An 18,123-nucleotide genomic window follows, 5' to 3' on the forward strand; every position below is an offset into this window, starting at 1 on the left:
GCTGTGGAAGGACAGGCCAGGAGCTTCTCACATGGGAGTGTCAGATGGCAGGCTCTGTGTCTGTGACTGGCTGCCATCTCACAGTGTAAGACAGGGATAACCCTCGTGGAGTACATCTGATTCTGGGCTTGGTCAGTTTTCAAGGATGACTGGGAATAGGAGACAAAGTTAAATCTAAGCTGGCCCTGGGGTGGTAGGGGGCTACCTGACAGGTGCCACATAGAGATCTGTGCCTGATTCTGGTCTAGAGAACCAGCATAAGGCTGGCTGGAGGTATACTTGCCAGCAGGGTGAGGAGAAATTGTGGGATAGTGTGCCTGGAAGGAGATGGGGCAGCTTTACCACATCTCAGATCTAGGTCTACAAGAGGGCTTTGGAGGTTCTAGAGCTCTAGGGGGAAGAAACAGGGAAAGGCAGGAGGTGTGAAATTGTGAGTTTTCTCTACCAGTTTATTATGCTCAAATCTGGGAAGGGATCAAATCGCTGGACCTGTGAGCCCTGGAGACCTGGCTGGCCCTTGGTTTCTTTGTGATCCAGCAGCATGGCTTCTAGTTTAAGAAGGAAAACTAAGCACCTGTGTTTATCTCCTCTCCTTTATGAGATCCCTTTAGAGTGAGAGTAAAGAAAAAGGAAAGGTTTATCCCACAACTGAGAAGTTAACTCCTAGACTGGTAAACTGGGACTTTAGCCCTTAAAGAGGAGGTTTAAAGGAACCCTACAAGAGGTCATGAGAGGTTTGAGGAGATTTGGACTCTCATGGAAATGGTGCAGGATGGTTGTTTCTTTCAGTCAGGGTGTTGAGTGGGAGAGAATGCAGGCATTCCTGACAGATATCCTGTTTGTGGGGGCCAGCCAGTCAACCCACAGTTCATTCCTACCCCACCAAGCCTGGACAACTTTTATTCATTCATTCAACACAAATTAACTAAGCACTAGCTATATGCTTAGAACTTTTCCTGGCACTGGGGATATGATGTTGTATAAAGTAAAATCCCTGCCATCCTGGGGCTTACATTCAAATTGTAGAAAGTGCTACCCAGAAGAGTTAAGAGGAGATCTTTCCCATGGACAAAAAGTTTTCTTTGGGTTTGGTATCTGGGTCCTGGAGACTCTTTTCAATTAAATTCTCAAAGAAAATCCAAATGCAAAGGAACTGTTTTCCAATTCTTCCCTGCCTCAGAATAGCAGTGGAGGCTGAAAGGGTGTAAATTCATGTATGTCACTGGAAAACTTGGCTAATGCTGCCACTTCCTGGGATCAGTTCCTATGAAGAACATGGACATCCTTTCTATTCTTCAGCTGCAAATGGATCTCTACCTCTGGCCTGACCTTTAAGCTTACAATGGCCTGACCCTACCTCTGGCTACAATCTGACCCACAACACTGACTGACCCCAAACTTAAGCCTCCCAATCCCCCTAATAGTGCCAGTCACCCTAGATGCCTACTATGGTCAACAGGGGTACTGGGTAAAGGGGTGAGGGCTCAGTGCTACCCTCTTCCACCATGAGGACAGTAGAGTTTGGTGCTGGCTACATCTCAGTGGTTGTGGGTTACGGATAATGTGGAGAAAAGATATTGCTGAGTATGTGGGGAAAAGATATTGAAAAGATAAGCAGAAAGGAGATATGTACTTGGTAATTCATCTTTGCAGCCTCATTCCTATGTCAACAGAAGCTACAGGGAACGAGAGGCCCATTATTTGATTATTTATGCTAATACTTGCCTAAAATTAATGGAGTTGGAAGTTAGTGACTATATTTCTCATCATAGTAGAAATGGTAGAGGCTGGGGATGGCCACCAGTGGAATGATATTCCTCGTTGAAGCCTGGCAAGCAGCCTACTGCTCTGGGGACCCTTGGTGTGGCTGTTTGCTTTGCAGCTGTGTTTGCTTCTGCCCTGAAGAGATATTCTTTTGTTTCTTTTTATTTTCTTCAGGAGAGTAAATAAGCTGGGAAGCAGGATATTGGACAAAGCCACAATGTGTGGCTCCACTATTTCCTACAGCCCTGGAATTCTCCAGGGCCCTGGAGACCTCTTCTAGATTGTCTACATCCACCTGCCCAAAGAAAAAAGGGATTCCTTTTGTGGAGGATTATGTAGACATTTTAGGAGTCAAGCACAGCACTCGTGTCTAAGCTCATGCCCCCACTTAGATGCAAGGGAGAAATGTGGGTCAGCCAAGTGTTCAAGAATAGGGAATGGACTTGATGACCATTCAGCCTGCAGGACATTATGCTGCAGGAAAGCAAGAGTCCCAGGAAGACTCCATTTGAGCATTAATGAGGCAATTCCTGATGGGTGGATTGTGAAAAGAGCAGGTAGATTGGCTGATCTGAACCCCTGGCTAATATTCTACCCAGGCCCAGTGGACACTCTTCATGTGGCTATTCCTTCTAGACCAGGCCCAATGTACACATTTCCAGTATGGCTTACTAAAAAAACATTAGAGTTGAGAATGCCATTTGGGAATGTGCTGGTGACAATGCTAATTCCAATTCACTCAGCTCTGGGAATGCAAAGGGAGAATTAAGGTGGTCAGTGGGAACTCAGCTAGCATTGCTTTAACCTCCCTGGAGAATAAGCAACCCCTCTCTAGTAGAGTCCACCCAGTGCCAAGGGGAATCTCTTCCCTTCCTTTATTAGTGCCCAAAATCCCACCCTTACAATCTAGGTCTTCTAACTCCAAGAACCAGTGTTTCTCATTACTTCACAAATTCTTTGTACCTCCTGGTAGAGGTGACATATAAGGTTACCATCTCCTCCAGCCCCTGAGATCTGATTACCCATTGTGGGATGTGGAACTGGGAGGAGTGGGGAAGAAGTTCCGTAGGGATATTCTGTGGTAATGAAAAGAAATATGAGAAAATTCTAGTGTAAACTTGGCTAACCGGACCCCCAAACAGAGCAGCAAATGCAGATGAGGGAGATTTCCTAAAACAGAATCAAAATAGGCCAGTCAGCTCTGAGGAAGTGACATGTAATCAACTTGAGAGGCCTGGCAGGGTTGCATGACTCCAATCCCGATTAAAGAGGCTGAGGCAACTCCTGCTAGGATATCAACCTTCCAGCTCACAAATAAGATGGCACAGAGCCATTTTCCATTTCCTTTCTCCTGGGGCAAGAGTCAGTCTCTGGAGAAGACTGTGAAGAAAGGAGGATTTCCCTTGACAATGATTCCTTGGAGGAAAGGAAGGATGGAGGAAGCAAAAAATCCCAAGTGTCCCAGGAAAAAAATTAGGAAGTGAGGCTGGCTCTCCCCACTTTAGTGTTCTCCATGCCTTATCTCTTGGGCTTCTACTAGTTCTCCCTTCCTCTGTCCTCTGTGGGTTAGTCACTTAATCTCTCTGATGCTTCGTTTCCCCATAAGTGTAAAATAGCGATAATAACTCTGACCCACATGAGGATTGTTTGCAAAAATCCCATTTACCTCCTCCTCTGGGTCCCCAGTATCTTTGATTTATTCCTCTGTTGATTAGTGTTTTATAATTTCATTGTTTACCTGTGGTAGCTGGAGATAGTGAAAGTATGAATCAACAAATGAAGAAATGAATAAATGCACAAAAGCATGAAGGACTGTGCACCTTCGAGTGTCACTGATGGTTAGAGTATATGTCTCAGTCCCAGAGTTCCAGCCTTTTGCAATAGATGACTGGGGAGGGTTTTCACACATTCTAGGGAGCCTGGTCTGTTAAGGCAGGCGTGAGTACCTTTCTCCTAGGAGGAATGCTTCTGAGAGGCATCAACAGGGATGAGGGTGACCATCTATATTTATAGTTAATATACCTTGGATGTTTAGGGGTAAGAATATATTAGGTGCATTTTCCTTTCTTGGAGCACCTTCATTGACCTAAATTGAGGGACTTTTATTTGTCTTGGGTTTTCTTTTGTTTGTAAAATGGGATGATGTTTTACCAGTGTGCATTCTGTTTACAATATTGACACGTCCTTATTAACAAAGGTGGTCAGTTGGGAAGTGGGCCATCTAGCTCTTTGATCTGCAGGGCTGTAACAGTCAGGTTTTCCAGAGAAACAGAACCAATAGGAGAGAGGTATACATATCTGTAAATAAATAAATAAATAAATTTAGAAGTCTTTATTTAAGCTTTATTTTTATTTCAAGGAATTGGCTCACTCAATTGTAGTGTGTTGGCAAGTCCAAAATCTGTATTTAAGGCAGGCTGGAAATAAAGAGTTTAAATTGCAGTCTTGAGTCTGAAATCTGTAGGGCAGGCCAGCAGGCTGGAGACTCAGGTAGATGTTTTTTTTGAGGGGAAGGTGCTTTTCATTTTTTATTTTTTTATTTGTTCTGAGGGGAAGGTGTTTTTTTATTTGTTTGTTTATTTATTTATTTTTAATTAAAAAAATTTATACCTATCTTACATCCTTAAACCTATCTTACAACCAATAATTTGTACCTCCCATTCCCCACCCCTATAATGCCCCTCCCTGCCCCTCCCCACTGGTAACCACTAGTTTGTTCTCCATATCTGTGAGTCTGCTTTTTTTTTTGTTATATTCACTAGTTCACTATATTTTTTAGATTCCAAACACAAGTGATATCATACAGTATTTGTCTTTCTCTGTCTGACTTATTTCCCTTAGCCTAATGCCCTCCAAGTCCATCCAAGTTGCTGAAAATGGCAAAATTTCATTCTTTTTTATGGCTGAATGGTATTCCATTGTGTATATATATATGTGTGTGTATATGTGAGATTATATATATATATATAATCTCACATCTTTTTTAGGCATTCATCTGTTGATGGACTTGCCATATCTTGGCAATTGTAAATAATGCTACTGTGAACATTGGGATCCATGTATCTTTTTGAACTAGCATTTTTGGTTTCTTTTTGGATATGTACCCAGGAGTGGAATTGCTGGGGCATATAGTATTTCTATTTTTAGCTTTTTAAGAAACCTCCATCCTGTTTTCCACAGTGACTGCACCAATTTACGTTCCCACCAACAGTGTATGAGGGTTCCCTTTTCTCCAACATCCTCACCAGCATTTGTTATTTGTGTTCTTTTTGATGAAAGCCATTCTGACAGGTGTGAGATGATATCTCCTTGTGGTTTTGATTTTCACTGATGATTAGTGATGCTGAGCATCTTTTCATGTGCCTGTTGGTCATCTGCATTTCCTCTTTGGAGAAATGTCTATTCAGTTCTTCTGCCCGTTTTTAGATGGAGTTGTTTTTTCTTTTGATGTTGAGTTGTATGAGCTGTTTATATATGTTGAATATTAATTCCTTATCAGTCATATCGTTTGCAAATACTTTCTCCCATTCAGTATGTTGTCTTTTCGTTTTGTTGATGGTTTCCTTTGTGGTGCAAAAGCTTTTAAGTTTAATTAGGTCCCATTTGTGTACTTTTGCTTTTATTTCCTTTACTTTAGGAGATTGATCCATAAAAATATTGCTGTGATTTATGTCAAAGAGTGTTCTGCCTATGTTATCCTCTAGAAGTTTTATACTATCCGGTCTTATATTTAGGACTTTAATACATTTTGAGTTTATTTTTGTATATGGTGTTGGAGAATGTTCTAATTTAATTCTTTTACATGTAGCTGTCCAGTTTTCCCAGCACCACTTACTGAAGAGACTGTCTTTTCTCCGTTGTGTATTCTTGCCTCCTTTGTCATAGATTAATTGGCCCTAGGTGTGTGGGTTTATTTCTGGGCCCTCTATTCTTTTCCATTGATCGATGTGTCTGTTTTTGTGCCAGTACCATACTGTTTTGATTACTGTAGCTTTGTAGTATAGTCTAAAGTCAGGGCTCATGATTCCTCCAGCTCCGTTCTTCTTTCTGAAGATTGCTTAGCTATTGGGGGAGGGGGTCTTTTATGTTGCTGTACAAATTTAAAAATTATTTGTTCTAGTTCTGTGAAAAATGCCATTGGCATTTTGATAGGGATTGCAATGAATCTGTAGGTTACCTTAGGTACTATGGTCATTTTAACAATATTGATTCTTCCAATCCAAGAAAATGGTATATGTTTCCATCTGTTTTGTCATCTTCAATTTCTTTTGTCAGCATCTTATAGTTTTTGGAGTACAGGTCTTTTGCCTCCTTAGGTAGATTTATTCCCAGGTATTTTATTCTTTTTGATGTGATGGTAAATGGGCTTGTTTCCTTAATTTCTCTTTATGGTACTATGTTGTTAGTGTATAGAAATGCAACAGATTTCTGTGTATTAATTTTATATCCTGTAACTTTACTGAATTTATTGATGAGCTCCAGTAGTTTTCTGGTGGGGTCTTTAGGATTTTCTGTGTACAGTACCATGTCATCTGCAAACAGTGATAGTTTTACTTCTTCCTTTCCAATTTGGATTATTTTATTTCTTTTACTTTTCTGATTGCTGTGGCTAGGACTTCCAAAACTATGTTGAATAAATGTGGCAAGAGTGGACATCCTTGCCTTGTTCCTGATTTTAGAGGAAATGCTTTCAGCTTTTCATCATTGCATATGATGTTACCTGTGGGTTTGTCATATATATGGCCTTTATTATGTTGAGGTATGTTTCCTCTTTACCTGCTTTCCAGAGAGTTTTTATCATAAATGGATGTTGAATTTTATCAAAAGCTTTCCCTGCATCTAATGAGATGATCATGTATATGGTTTTTACTCTTCAGTTTGTTAATGTGTTGTATCACATTGATTGGTTTGTAGATATTGAAAATTCTTGCATCCCTGGATTAAATCCCGCTTGATCATGGTGTATAATCCTTTTACTGTATTGTTGGATTTGGTTTGCTAGTATTTTGCTGAGGGTTTTTGCATCTATGTTCATCAGTGATATTCGCCTCTAATTTTCTTTTTTTGTCTGCTTTTGGTATCAGGGTGATGCTGGTCTTATAGAGTGAGCTCAGAAGTATTCCTTCCTCTGCAATTTTTTTGGAATGGTTTCAGAAGGATAGGTGTTAACTCTTCTCTAAATATTTGGTAGACTTCACCTGTGAAGCCATTTGTTAGGAGTTTTAAAACTACTGATTCAATTTCATTCCTGGTAATCAGTCTGATCATATTTTCTATTTTTCTCTGGTTCAGTCTTGAGAGATTGTACCTTTGTAAGAATTTGTCCATTTCTTCTAGGTTGTCTATTTTATTGGCATATAGTTGTTTGTAGTAGTCTCTTATGATCCTTTGTATTTCTGTAGTGTCATTTGTAACTTATCCTTTTTCATTTCTAATTTTATTGATTTGATCCCTCTTCCTTTTTCTCTTGATGAGTCTGGCTAAAGGTTTATCAATTTTGTTTATCTTTTCAAAAACCAGCTTTTAGTTTCATTGATCTTTTCTATTGATTTTTTTTAAGCTCTATTTCATTTATTTCTGCTCTGATCTTTATTATTCCTTTCCTTCTACTAACTTTGGGTTTTGTTTGTTCTTTTTTCTCAAGTTGCTTTAGGTGTAAGGTTAGGGTGTTTATTTGAGATTTTTCTTGTTTCTTGACATAAGATAGTATTGCTATAAACTTCCCTCTTGGAACTGCTTTTGCTGCATCCCATAGGTGTTTTGGTTTTCATTTTTCTCTAGGTACTTATTGATTTCCTCTTTAATTTCTTCAGTGATCCATTGGTTGTTTTGGCCATCCATATGTTTTGGCCTCCACATATTTGTGTTTTTCACAGTTTTTTTCTTGTAGTTGATTTCTAGCCTCATAGTGTTGTGGTTGGAAAAGATGCTTGATAGGATTTTAATTTCCTAAATATACTGAGGATTGTTTTGTGGCCTTGCATGTGATCTATCCTGGAGACTGTTCCATGTGCACTTGAAAAGAATGTGTAGTCTGCTGCATTCGTATGGAATGCTCTATACAGATATCAATTAAGTCCATTTGGTCTAATGTATTAAGGCCTGTGTTTTCTTATTGATTTTCTGTCTGGATGATCTGTCCATTGGTGTAAGTGTGGTGTTAAAGTCCCCTACTGTTATTGTGTTACTGTCAATCTCTCCTTTTATGTCTGTTAATATTTGCCTTATATATTTATGTGGTCCTATGTCAGGTGTATATGTATTTACAATGTTATAACTTCTTCATTTTATCCCTTGATCAGTATGTAGTGTGCGTCTTTGTCTATTTCTTTTTTTTAAACATCTTTTTTGGAGTATAATTGCTCTACAATGATGTGTTAGTTTCTGCTTTATAACAAAGTGAATCAGTTATACATATACATATGTTCCTATATCTCTTCCCTCTTGCATTTCCCTCCCTCCCACCCTCCCTATCCAACCCCTCTACCTGGTCACAAAGCACCAAGCTGATCTCCCTGTGCTATGCGGTTGCTTCCCACTAGCTATCTATTTTATGTTTGGTAGTGTATATATGTCCATGCCACTCTCTCACTTTGTCACAGCTTACCCTTCCCCCTCCCCATATCCTCAAGTCCATTCTCTAGTAGGTCTGTGTCTTTATTCCTGTCTTGACACTAGGTTCTTCATGACCTTTCTTTTCCCCCTTAGATTCCATATATATGTGTTAGCATACTGCATTTGTTTTTTTCTTTCTGACTTACTTCACTCTGTATGACAGACTCTAGGTCCATCCACCTCACTACAAATAACTCCATTTCGTTTCTTTTTATGGCTGAGTAATATTCCATTGTATATATGTGCCACATCTTCTTTATCCATTCATCTGATGATAGACACTTAGGTTGCTTCCATGTCCTGGCTATTGTAAATAGAGCTGCAATGAACATTTTGGTACATGACTCTTTTTGAATTATGGTTTTCTCAGGGTATATGCCCAGTAGTGGGATTGCTGGTTCGTATAGTAGTTCTATTTTTAGTTTTTTAAGGAACCTCCATACTGTTCTCCATAGTGGCTGTATCAATTTACATTCCCACCAACAGTGCAAGAGGGTTCCCTTTTCTCCACACTCTCTTCAGCATTTATTGTTTGTAGATTTTTTGATGATGACCATTCTGACCGGTGTGAGATGATATCTCATTGTAGTTTTGATTTTCATTTCTCTAATGATTAATGATGTTGAGCATTCTTTCATGTGTTTGTTGGCAATCTGTATATCTTATCTTCTTTGGAGAAATGTCTGTTTAGGTCTTCTGCCCATTTTTGGACTGGGATTTTTGTTTTTTTGATATTGAGCTCGATGAGCTGCTTGTAAATTTTGGAGATTAATCCCTTGTCAGTTGCTTCATTTGCAAACATTTTCTCCCATTCTGAGGGTTGTCTTTTCATCTTGTTTATGGTTTCCTTTGCTGTGCAAAAGCTGTTAAGTTTCATTAGGTCCCATTTGTTTATTTTTGTTTTTATTTCCATTTCTCTAGGAGCTGGGTCAAAAAGGATCTTGCTGTGATTTATGTCATAGAGTGTTCTGCTTATGTTTTCCTCTAAGAGTTTGATGGTGTCTGGCCTTACATTTAGGTCTTTAATCCATTTTGAGTTTATTTTTGTATATGGTGTTAGGGAGTGTTCTAATTTCACTCTTTTACGTGTACCTGTCCAGTTTTCCCAGCACCACTTATTGAAGAGGCTGTCTTTTCTCCACTCTATATTCTTGCCTCCTTTATCAAAGATAAGGTGACCATATGTGCGTGGCTTTATCTCTGGGCTTTCTATCCTGTTCCATTGATCTATATTTCTGTTTCTGTGCCAGTACCATACTGTCTTGATTACTGTAGCTTTGTAGTATAGACTGAAGTCAGGGAGCCTGAGTCCTCCAGCTCCGTTTTTCTTTCTCAAGATTGCTTTGGGTATTTGGGGTCTTTTGTGTTTCCATAGATATTGTGAAATATTTTGTTCTAGTTCTGTGAAAAATGCCAGTGGTAGTTTGATAGGGATTGCATTGAATCTGTAGGTTGCTTTGGGTAGTAGAGTCATTTTCACAATGTTGATTCTTCCAATCCAAGAACATGGTATATCTCTCCATCTAGTTATATCACCTTTAATTTCTTTCATCAGTGTCTTATAATTTTCTGCATACAGGTCTTTTGTCTCCTTAGGTAGGTTTATTCCTAAATATTTTATTCTTTTTGTTGCAATGGTAAATGGGAGTGTTTTCTTAATTTCACTTTCAGAGTTTTCATCATTATTGTATAGGAATGCAAGAGATTTCTGTGCATTAATTTTGTATCCTGCTACTTTACCAAATTCATTGATTAGCTCTAGTTGTTTTCTGGTAGCATCTTTAGGGTTCTTTGTCTCTTGTAACAGTTTTTATTTTAAAGTCTATTTAGCTTTTGTAAGCATTGCTGCTCCAGTTTTCTTTTGATTTCCATTTGCATGGAATATCTTTTTCCATCCCTTTACTTTCAGTCTGTATGTGTCTCTAGAGCTGAAGTGAGTCTCTTATAGGCAGTATATATACAGGCCTTGTTTTTGTATCTATTCAGCCACTCTGTGTCTTTTGGTTGGAGCATTCACTCCATTTACATTTAAGGAGACTCTCCCAGACCAGCAAGTGGGTCTGACCCTGACTCCTGTCAAATTACTGCTTTTGCCCTGAGTCCCAGTGTGCATGAGATTTTGTGTGTGCCCTATAAGATTGAAGTCTCTATTTTCCCCAGTCCTGTGGGGCTCCCAAAACTAAGCCCTGCTGGTGTTGTTTTCTCAGTGCAGGACCCCCAGGCTGGGGAGCCTGATGTGGGGCTCAGAACTTTCACTCTTGTGTGAGAACCTCTGCAATATAATTATTCTCCAGTTTGTGCGTCACCCACCGAGGGTATGGAACTTAATTATATCATGAATTTGCCCCTCCTACCTGTCTCATTGTGCTTCGTTTTCTATGTCTTTAGTCATAGAAGAGCTTTTCTGGTAGGTTCCAGTCCTTTTCATCTGTGATTGCTTTGTAGATAATTGTGATTTTGGTGTGCTCATGAAAAGAGCAGAGCTCAGGGTCTTTCTACTCTGCCATCTTGGCTGCTCTCCCCTATGTTACATTATTCAGGCAGAATTTCTTTTCTCTGGGAAACCTCAGTTTATTCTCCTAATACCGTCAATTGATTGGATGAAGCCCACCCACATTATTGAGGGTAGTATCCTTTATTTTAAGTAAACTGATTGTAGATGTTAATCTCATCTAAAACATACCTTCACCACAACATATAGGTTAGTGTTTGAGCAAACAACAGGGAACCATAACCTAGCTTTTATACTTTTGCATAATTGAATTATGGTCCAATAGATTTTTATTAGAAATGTTTTAGCTATGACTTTTAGGAGACTTTACCCTGCTTTTTGGACCTGTTTTTGACCTTCAGATGTATAGTAGAAAGAGGAATCCAAGTCAGTCTAATCAGCTTTTGTCATCCATGATTCAGTATCTCAGGTTCTGACCAACATGTATAAAATTGATATAGGTCAGGAAACCCTGGGTCATATGTACCCAAAAGAATTCTAAATTCTTCTGTGACTAGTTGCTGGTCTTGTCTGGGTTTCGGAAAATCCTTAATTATAATTATTAATTCAGCTCTGGTCAAAGGTTTAAATTCTACAGCTGTCTGCATAGCTAGCTTATGGAAGGGCTATATCTTTAGAGGTAACTGATATTTAAAGATCTTTGGAGTTGTTGGGAAAGTGTAAGGGTTGGACAGGGGAAGAGCAGGGAAGCATCAGTGGAGGTGTGAAGGCTGAACATTTGGGAGGAGAAGGTGGAAGAGGTAGGACTGGATCTAGGGAATTAACTGGAGGAAAAGGAGGGGGAAGATTTGTTATAAAAATGAGTCTAGTTTTTTGTTGCCTAAGTTTGTCCTATTGCTCGTTAGTGTGGCCAAAGAATCTTTTAGTGAAGCAATTTTAAAATCAGAATTTCCTTTGGAAGCCTCGGCATACTGATCAAAATATCTTATTGCCTTTGTTTTCTAAAGCACCTCTAAAATGAACAATTTTGTTCAAGTCACATGTTTCCTAGAGTGGCAATTGCAGGTCCAGATGATCCCTGGTGAAGTTTATACATTTAGAGAGAGAATTAGGATTCTAATGAGAATACATATAAGAAACAGGAGTTTTTCCTGGAGGAGGAGAGGACTTTGGTGACCCCATGAGAGCTGGCAATGGTGGATAGAAATGTGATGTTTGGACACCTTGTGTCTTGGGCCCTCAGCTTGACAGTTGGCTGTCTCCAAATGCAGAGCTGACAATTTACTCCCTACAGAAAGCCAGGGAGAATACTCTCTCTGGGAAAAGTGTTGGGATGAAAGAAGAATGTTACCCAGTTTTACTGGTGACCTACAGCCAGTATGAATGAGAACCACAAAGTCACCTATGAGGTCTATGAGGCTGGCTTGATCAACAAGCCTAAAGGGGGCCTATGTCTGTGTTTTTCCTTGTGCTTCTTCTTGTGACAGAAAACAACTTTAACAGCACCACTCAAAATGGAAGCACAAAAGAGAACCAAAAAGATGAAAAGGAATGTCCTAATTCCGCTGATGATGCAAACAAATGGGAACCAATAACAAAACCTGGGTGCTAAACTGGTAATAAACATCTGAGGACTCAATACAAAGGTATGGAGTTCAAGCCCAGCGCTGATTTACCAGGTTGGCATGGATCTGACAAGCCATGAGCAGCAAGACACAAGGGGTTCATGTATTATTATCTACAGATAATGCATTTGGCCAAAGACCAGTCTGCAGTGATGGGTAGTACAGACTGTATCTCGTTGGGACCTCCAGGAAAACTGTGGAAATAAAAGACCGCCCAAATGATAAAAAAAAAAAAAAAAAAGCCATTTATTCAGAGCCTGCTATATCAAGGGAGTCAGCCACCATCACTTGCATTTGTCAGGGGACTCAAAGGCAGGCAGGGAGTAGGAAAGAATTATAGTAAAAAAAAAAAAAAAAAAAAAAGGAAAAAGGGAAGGCTTCAGGTGAGCTGTGATTAGAGGTTGTTGGCATGAGGACACTGGAGGGGGCCTGACTAGAAGAGAGGCATTTTATGTGATTGGTTTGGGGAACATACTTGCCTTTTTTTAGTTGGTCCTGAGTTGGAAGCAGGTACAACACATAAGGAAGTTGGAAGTAATTGACCAATTCCTTACCATTCTGGGCTGATTGTTGCAGGGGTTTGGCTTCCTAGGCTGGTTGCTACAGACTGTGGGTCAGAGTTCTATTGTCATATACGGCCATTGTCTGTTTGTATATTCAGTCTCTGAGGAGACATTGGTTTCTTACCCAAAAAGTGCACAGTCTGGGTAAGGAAAAAAGATGTACATTCAAGGACAAGACTGTTTGTGCCTTGAATAAAGGGGATCCATCTGAAGCCAGGCTGAATGGTTAGGCTGTAGGTGGAGTGAGGGTTGGGTTGTAATCAGGAGAGGGGTTGGGCTGTGGGCAGGCAGAGCAAGGGGGTTGGCCAGAGATGGTAGGTTACTGATTTAAGTCTGACTCAATAATGCTGGCCCCATCTCTGACCAGCTATAACTTAAGCTCTTTCTGCTTTCCTCACATCTCCTTTGGCATTAAGAGACCTTCCCCCAACTGCACCTGGTATCTTTGGGGGGTACTTTTAGGTATATTCTAAGGTTGGGGAGGAAGTGGCATGGCTTTGATAATAGGGGGGCTGGGCAAAGTTACATGCTGTGGTCTTTCCCTGCTGTGTGAGAAAAGCATTTTCACACCCACACAAAGATGTTTTGACAATCACATCCTCTAATAAACCAGAATTGCCCCTGTGCCATTAAGAATTAAGAAGCTATGATGCTGCAAACCTCTCAGGTTGGTAGGGGTGAGGAGATGGGTGAGAATATTAGGGGTCTTGTTACTTTCATTGTGCTGTTTAATGCATTTCCTTCTCCTTAAAAGATTGGCTCTGGCATAACTATAATTCATAATCTCCAGTTATTACTAATCTAGAGTGACTGAATGGGGACCACAAGATTCTTCTGACAAAACCTCACTTACTTTTTTTTAAAAAATAGATCTTTATTGGAGTATAATTGCTTCACAATACTGTGTTAGTTTCTGTTGTACACCAAAGTGAATCAGCCATATGTCCCCATATCCCCTCCCTCTTGAGCCTCCCTCGCAACCTCCCTATCCCACCCCTCTATGTCATCACAAAGCACCGAGCCGATCTCCCTGTGCTATGCTGCTGCTTCCCACCAGCCAACTATTTTACATTTGGTAGTGTATATATGTTGATGCTACTCTCACTTCGCCCTAGCTTCGTCCTCCCACCCCGTGTCCTCAAGTCCATTCTCTATGTCTACATCTTTATTCCTGCCCTGCAACTAGGTTCATCAGTACCAGTTTTTTTTTTTAGATTCCATATATATGCTTTAGCATATGGTATTTGTTTTTCTCGTTCTGACTTACTTCACTCTGTATGACAGACTCTAGGTCCATTCACCTCACTACAAATAACTCCATTTCGTTTCTTTTTATGGCTGAGTAATATTCCATTGTATATATATGCCACATCTTCTTTATCCATTCATCTGTCGATGGAAGGTTGGTTCCATGTCCTGGCTATTGTAAATAGTGCTGCAATGAACATTGTGGTACATAACTCTTTTAGAATTATGGTTTCCTCAGGGTATATGCACAGTAGTGGGATTGCTGCGTCATATGGTAGTTCTATTTTTAGTTTTTTAAGGAACCTCCATACTGTTTTCCATAGTGGTTTTATCAATTTACATTCCCATTAACAGTGCAGGAGGATTCCCTTTTCACCACACCCTTTCCAGCATTTATTGTTTCCAGATTTTTGATAATGGTCATTCTGACCGGTGTGAGGTGATACCTCATTGTAGTTTTGATTTGCATTTCTCTAATAATTAGTGATGTTGAGCGTCTTTTCATGTGCCTCTTGGCCATCTGTATGCCTTCTCTGGTGAAATGTCTATTTAGGTCTTCTGCCCATTTTTTAATTGGATTGTTTGTGTTTTTGATATTGAGCTCCATGAGCTGCTTGTATATTTTGGAGATTAATCCTTTGTCCGTTGTTTCATTTGCAAATATTTTCTCCCATGCTGAGGGTTGTCTTTTTGTCTTGTTTATGGTTTCCTTTGCTGTGCAAAAGCTTTTAAGTTTCATTAGGTCCCATTTGTTCATTTTTGTTTTTATTTTCATTATTCTAGGAGGTGGGTCAAAAAAGACCTTGCTGTGGTTTATGTCAAAGAGTGTTTTTCCTGTTTTCCTCTAAAAGTTTTTATAGTGTCTGGTCTTACATTTAGGTCTTTAATCCATTTGGAGTTTATTTTTATGTATGGTGTTAAGTAGTGTTTTTAAAAAAATTTTATTTATTTATTTATTTATTGATTTATACAGCAGGTTCTTATTCGTTATCTCTTTTATACATATTAATGTATATATGTCAATCCCAATCTCCCAATTCATCCCGCCACCACCCCACCCCTGGCTTTCCCCTCTTCATGTCCATACGTTTGTTCTCTACATCTGTGTCTCTATTTCTGCCTTGCAAACTGGTTCATCTGTACCATTTTTCTAGGTTCCACATATATGCGTTAACATATGATATTTGTTTTGCACTTCTGACTTACTTCACTCTGTATGACGGTCTGTAGGTCCATCCATGCCTCTACAAATGACCCAATTTCATTCCTTTTTATGGCTCGGGAATATTCCATTGTATATATGTACCACATCTTCTTTATCCATTCATCTGTCGATGGGCATTTAGGTTGCTTCCATGACCTGGCTATTGTAAATAGTGCTACAATGAACATTGGGGTGCATGTGTCTTTTTGAATTATGGTTTTCTCTGGGTATATGCCCAGTAGTGGAATTGCTGGGTCATATGATAGTTCTATTTTTAGTTCTTTAAGGAACCTCCATACTGTTCTCCATAGTGGGTGTATCAATTTACATTCCCACCAACAGTGCAAAGGGTTCCCTTTTCTCCACACCCTCTCCAGCATTTGTTGTGTATAGATTTTCTGATGTTGCCCATTCTAACTGGTGTAAGGTGATACCTCATTGTAGTTTTGATTTGCATTTCTCTAATAATTAGTGATGTTGAGCAGCTTTTCATTTGCTTCTTGGCCATCTGTATGTCTTCTTTGGAGAAATGTCTATTTAGGACTTCTGCCTATTTTTTGATTGGTTTTTTTTTTTTAATATTGAGCTGCATGAGCTGCTTGGAAATTTTGGAGATTAATCCTTTGTCCATTGATTCATGTGCAAATATTTTCTTCCATTCTGAGGGGTGTCTTTTCATCTTGTTTGTAGTTTCCTTTGCTTTGCAAAAGCTTTTAAGTTTCATTAGGTCACATTTGTTTATTTTTGTTTTTATTTCCATTACTCTAGGAGGTGGATCAAAAAAGATCTTGCTGTGATTTATGTCAAAGAGTGTACTTCCTATCTTTTCCTCTAAGGGTTTTATAGTGTCCAGTCTTACATTTAGGTCTGTAATCCATTTTGAGTTTATTGTTTTGTATGGTGTTAGGGAGTGTTCTAGTTTCATTCTTTTACATGTAGCTGTTCAGTTTTCCCAGCACCACTTAGTGAAGAGACTGTCTTTTCTCCATTGTATATCCTTGCCTCCTTTGTCAGAGATTAGTTGACCATAGGTGTGTAGGTTTATCTCTGGGCTTTCTATCCTGTTCCTTTGACCTATATTTCTGCTTTTGTGCCAGTATCATACTGTCTTGATTACTGTAGCTTTGTAGTATAGTCTGAAGTCAGGGAGCCTGATTCCTCCAGCTCCATTTTTCGTTCTCAAGATTGCTTTGGCTATTTGGGGTCTTTTGTGTTTCCATACAAATTGTGAAATTTTTTGTTCTAGTTCTGTGAAGAATGCCAGTGGTAGTCTGATAGGGATTGCATTGAATCTGTAGATTGCTTTGGGTAGTAGAGTCATTTTCACAATGTTGATTCTTCCAATCCAAGAACATGGTATATCTCTCCATCTATTTGTATGATCTTTAATTTCTTTCATCAGTGTCTTATAATTTTCTGCATACAGGTCTTTTGTCTCCTTAGGTAGGTTTATTCCTAGATATTTTATTCTTTTTGCTGCAATGGTAAATGGGAGTGTTTTCTTAATTTCACTTTCAGATTTTTCATCATTAGTGTATAGGAATGCAAGAGTTTCTGTGCATTAATTTTGTATCCTGAAACTTTACCAAATTCATTGATTAGCTCTAGTAGTTTTCTGGTGGCATCTTTAGGATTCTCTATGTATAGTATCATGTCATCTGCAAATAGTAGACAGTTTTACTTCTTCTTTTCCAATCTGTATTCCTTTTATTTCTTTTTCTTTTCTGATTGCCATGGCTAGGACTTCCAAAACTATGTTGAATAAGAGTGGCAAAAGTGGATATCCTTGTCTTGTTACTGATCTTAGTGGAACTGCTTTCAGTTTTTCACCATTGAGAATGATGTTTGCTGTGGGTTTGTCACATATGGCCTTTATTGTGTTGAGGTAGATACCCTCTATGACCACTTTCTAGAGAGTTTTTTATTGTAAATGGGTGTTGAATTTTGTCAAAAGCTTTTTCTGCATCTATTGAGATGATCATACTGTTTTTATTCTTTAATTTGTTAATATGGTGTATCACATTGACTGTTTTGCATATATTGAAGAATCCTTGCATCCTTGGGAAAAATCCCACTTGATCATTGTGTATGATCCTTTTAATGTGCTGTTGGATTCTGTTTCCTAGGATTTTGTTCAGGATTTTTGCATCTATATTCATCAGTGAGATTGGTCTGTAATTTTCTTTTTTTGTTGCATCTTGTCTGGTTTTGGTATCAGGGTGATGGTGGCCTCATAGGAGGAGTTTGGGAGTGTTCCTTCCTCTGCAATTTTTTGGAATAGTAGGTGTTAGCTCTTGTCTAAATGTTTGATAGAATTCGCCTGTGAAGCCCTCTGGTCCTGGACTTTTGTTTGTTGGAAGATTTTTTTTTAAAACATCTTTATTGGAGTATAATTGTTTTACAATGATGTGTTAGTTTCTGCTTTATAACAAAGTGAATCAGTTATACATATACATATGTTTCTGTATCTCTTCCCTCTTACATCTCCCTCCCTCCCACCCTCCCTATCCCACCCCTCTAGGTGGTCACAAACCACCGAGCTGATCTCCCTGTGCTATGGGGCTGCTTCGCACTAGCTATCTATTTTACGTTTGGTAGTGTATATATGTCCATGCCACTCTCTCACTTTGTCAGAGCTTACCCTTCCCCCTC

The 18,123-nt window shown here is 39.2% G+C and overlaps 1 protein-coding gene across 3 annotated transcripts in view; it reads left to right on the forward strand.

Annotated features, from left to right (window-relative positions):
• The window catches only part of SMOX (spermine oxidase), a 172,177-nt gene that overhangs the window by 81,041 nt on the left and 73,013 nt on the right, over positions 1-18,123 (forward strand). Inside the window, exon 8 of one of the 3 annotated variants that reach the window (XR_011076877.1) lies at positions 12,319-12,366. The exons of the other annotated variants lie outside the window; for them this stretch is intronic. The gene's annotated coding sequence lies outside the window, so the exon portion shown is untranslated. Of the gene's footprint in view, positions 1-12,318; positions 12,367-18,123 lie in introns of those variants that run through there. 3 annotated transcript variants of the gene reach the window in all.

This window comes from Eschrichtius robustus, chromosome 16 (genome assembly GCF_028021215.1).
Source record: "Eschrichtius robustus isolate mEscRob2 chromosome 16, mEscRob2.pri, whole genome shotgun sequence".
In the NCBI taxonomy this organism is placed as follows: domain Eukaryota; kingdom Metazoa; phylum Chordata; class Mammalia; order Artiodactyla; family Eschrichtiidae; genus Eschrichtius; species Eschrichtius robustus.